Here is a 4,492-nt window from a genome sequence, read left to right as displayed (position 1 = left end):
GTTCTTGTAGTCCTTTCTTACATGCCCAGGGAAATGCTGATTGCCACTTTGGGGTCAGGAAGCAATTTTTCTCCAGACCAGTTTGTCTGGGGTTCCAGGATGTTTTTTTGTCATCTTCTGGGCATGGAACAGCGGTCACTGTGGGTGTGGGGGGAGGTGTTTCTGAATTTCCTGCATTGTGCAGGGGGTTGATGACCCTGAAGTTCCCTTCAAACTCTACGATTCTATGATTCTATGTGAGAACTGTTCATTGATTCCTACTTTTTGCTTCCTGTCAGTTAACGAGTTTTTAATCCATAAGAGAATCTGTCCTCTTATCCCATAACTGCTAAGTTTACTCAGAGTCTTTGGTGAGCTATCTTGTCAAAAGCCTTTTGAAAGTCCAGGCATATAATGTCTACCAGATCACCATTGTCTACTTCCTTGTTTACTTTCTCAAAGAACTCCAAAAGGTGGTCGAGGCAGGACTTCCCTTTGCAGAAGCCATGCTGATTTTCCCTTAGCAGATTTTGTCCCTCTATGTGCCTAACAATTCTATCTTTGATTATAGTTTCTACTAATTTGCCTGGGACATATATTAGGCTGACTGGCCTGTAATTTCCTGGTTCCCTTCTGGATCCCTTTTTAAAAAGTGGTGTCACATTTGCTACTCTCCAGTCTTCTGGTAAAGCAGCTGAATTTAGTGATAGGTCACATATAGGAGTATCTCACTTCTGAGTTCCTTAAGAACTCTCAAGTGTGTGCCATAAAGACCTGGAGATGTATTGGTGTTTAATTTTCCCAGTAGGTCTAGAACTTCATCTCTGGTCACCTCAATTTGATTCAGTTCTCCCTCAGTTACTTCCCTTATTTCCTTCTCCATCTCAAGATCAGCCTCAATGGTTTGATCAGGTGGGCAATAGTACACCTCCCACTGTTAAGTAACTCTTAGGGCCCAGTGTTTCCATCCAGATCGCTTCTGTTGGGGAGTTCATTCCCATTTTCTGACTTACTTGATTCTATGCCCTTTTTGATGTACAATGCAACATCATCATCAACCTAACCCTCCTTGTCCTGCCTATAGAGTTTATATCCAGGAATGACTGTATCCCATAGATTTTCCCCATTCCACCATGTTTCTGCGATACCTACTGTATCTAAATCCTACTGTATCCCCTGATCCTGCTTCAGCGAGGAGGGCAGGATATAAATCTAATTAATGAGTTAAATAAATAAATAGATAGATATTGAACACCAAGCAATCCATCTCCCCCATCTTGGCTTGGATACTTCTAGCACTGCTGTATAGATACCTATAATGTGTTTCCTTCTCCAGTAACCCTTGTCTCCCTTGACCCCTCAGTCACCACACATGGCCCTCATTCCCAAGTTCTATTACACTCCTATCAATATTACATTGAGTTTTTATACAATCACCCCTTTGGATTGACTTGTCCTGAACTGGAGACTTCTCAACTTCCCCCCTTGGATTAGTTTAAAAGCTGCTCTGCCACCTTTTTGGTATTAATCGCCAGCCACCTGATTCCCTTTTGGTTGAAGTGAAGCCCATCTCTTTTGTACAGGCTTGTTTTGTCCCAGAAAGTTCCCCAGCACCTAATGAATCTAAACCCTTCCTCCTGGCACCACTGGCTCATCCACTCATTGAGACCCCTGATCTGTGCCTGTCTAGCTGGCACTGCATGTGGAACCATCAGCACTTCTGAGATTGCTACCTTTGAGGTCCTGGACTTTAACTTTCTACCCAGTAACCTACATTTTTCTTCCTAGACCACACAACTACATTTCCCAATGTCATTGGTGTCAACGTGCACCATGACTGCTGACTCCTCCCTAGCACTATCTATTAACCTATCTAGACAGCATGTGATGTCCATGGTAACTAGGCAGGGAAGTCACCATGTGGTCAAAATGCCTGTTATAGACCCCACTCTCTATATTCCCAATGATTGAATCACACACTTTCAGAAGCCCATCTCCCCACAGCACCCCAGGGATCTTAACTTACTATGAGGGTGAATGGGTCATGAAGTTAGATGTTTCACACCCACTGTACTCTTGAATCCTTACACAAACAAAACTTAGAAAATCTCATCTGTCACATCCATGTTAGAAATGGCATGGTTCAGCCTGTGCAGTGAGACTACATATAAATAAATCTTTCCTAAAATGCAAAGCATAAGAAATGTCAATCTTGTTTAAACAAAGACTTAATAAGCTTACTACATGTTGCTTGCATTATAATACAAGCTTTTGTAAGACCCTTGGGAACTTAACAGCCATATTAAGAGGTAGCCAGGAATTCCTGTGCAATATTTTATTGGAGGTGCTCATTACATACAGAGGTTTGGATCCAGCCACTATTTTTATTGTGGAGGAGAAGGATCTCTTTGATCACCAGAAAAGGCTTCACTGAAGATCACGGGGCTTGCATGGACAAAAGCTATTTGGGATGGGGGCTTTAGGTGAGTGGAAAAAACCTGCTTGGATCCAATCTGTTGGGTTACTACCTTCCTTGTCTAATAATAATAGTAATTTTTTGCACTGTTTGATCCTCAGTCTTGAAATCCAGTAGGTTTTTTTCAGTGGCTCAAGAGAGACATACACTGGCTTTTCCAAAGCAAGAAAAACAGCAGCTGCTAGTCCACTGAAGCCTGAAAAGATCACTGGTTATAATCTGCATTGCCTTTTGACTATAATGTGTTTTATGAAACATCTTCTAAAGCTTACAATGACCCTGGGACATAACTCTCCAGCACAAGAATCTTTCCTTGCCAAGTAATGAAGTATGATTTATGATGACAGTGGTTAATCCAAGGTGTGTATGTATGCACATTTTTTTTTAAAAAAATCAGCAATTGTTCTGTAGAATATCGGCCTCTAACATGCATCATTTGGCACATTTATGATGAAGGTGCTCTGGTTTTCTTAACTCCACAGTTCTGCACTGGCAGCTTTTCAAATTCTTGAGACAGATGTTTAAATGAATTTAAGAAGACTGAGAAATTCTTTTAAAACATCATACAGAGTTGAGAGTCTCAATATGAAAAGGAACATTATTCCTTTAGCAGTTCTGATAGGAAGGGATGCCACATGGCCTATCCTGTTTTAGATCTGCTTCTAGATCATAGAAATAGTAAATGTGGAACTAACTGTGTGGGGAAAGTCCCATTTTATTAGCACACAGTGAGATATGTAGTTTTTGTTGGTGTTAAGAGAAGCTCACTTGTCTTTATCTGGATTGTCCAGTAGTTACTAGAATGGATAATCACTTTAGCTCTGTAAAGTGAGTTTTAGGTGTGTGTAGGATTGTCATACATTATGATTAAATGCATTTAGCTAATTCATTCCCACATGGGAGTGTCTTCCATGTAGGAATTTCATAAACTCTGAAGCACCTCTCTCTGTTTGTGTGTTACAGAAAAAAAGCTGAGGATCTAGGTCAAGGTATTTAGATCAGTACACAGGTAACATACCTAGAATCTGAACCTTTGCCAGATGTCTGAGCAATACGGCAACCCCATTAATGACCATCATTACACTGAGGCACAAGAAAACAATGGCAGGAAACAGAAAGCATTGTGCCACAGGTGTCTGAAGGACAAGGGAAAAAATACATTTGGCTGAAGAAGTGAGCTGTGTCACCCACAAATGAGATAGCCAACATCGGATATGTGACCTCAGAACCCCAGTAGTTACATTGCAACAATGGAATGTGGAATAAGGAGAATTCAAATAGCCAAGCTCTCTCAACAACTTTGAATGGTAAGGGCATTCTGGAATAGTTTCTTACTGTAACACTGGGCATTCTAAAATGGTGCTGTGTTTTCAAAGACAGAAATAAAACTATGGCATGAATAGGAAATTGCATCCCATGGTAGGACCCACTAAAAGTCAATAAGTATGCATTGGAATTGTATAGGAATACAACTAAAGGAACTTGAATTTTCTTTTACAGAAATTTTGTTCCATCATTTATAGAATCTGTGTTTGTATTCCAGAAACAACATATAATCCTTCCTCTTGCAAATGTGCTCATTATTCAGAACTTTATGACTGTCAACATTTGATGGTTTGGATCCTCTACTTTGTTTCTTCTTGCGGTCCTCTGTTCATTGTAGAAGTGGTCCTCTACTGTGGAGCTTGCATTCCTCTGGTGCTAGGCAGTTCTGCTCAGACAAGAGCAGTGTCTTTCAAGAAGCTGAAGAGTGCCCAGTGCAAGAAGAATACACTCCACAGCAGAGGAATGCCTTTGAGGTTGACAGAAGGGAAGTGGATATGGAAACAAGGCATAGTTTCCCATGTATTTGACCCAGGGAAAGGAAACTGGAAATTCCAAGGGCCACCAAATGTTTGTATAAGAAACTCATGAAAGACATGGGTAAGCAAAGAACATTTTATATTTAATTTACATTTTGACATTTTGCATATAAATAACAATGTAAACCAGTACGTAAACATAAGATAGTTTGTTCTAGCAAAGTAAAAAGCCTGT

The sequence above is a fragment of the Gekko japonicus genome, unplaced genomic scaffold (assembly GCF_001447785.1).
Source record: "Gekko japonicus isolate JY-2015 unplaced genomic scaffold, Gekko_japonicus_V1.1 scaffold1938, whole genome shotgun sequence".
NCBI lineage: Eukaryota > Metazoa > Chordata > Lepidosauria > Squamata > Gekkonidae > Gekko > Gekko japonicus.
The sequence above is the reverse complement of the archived record's forward strand: the minus strand, read 5'-3'. Positions refer to the sequence as shown.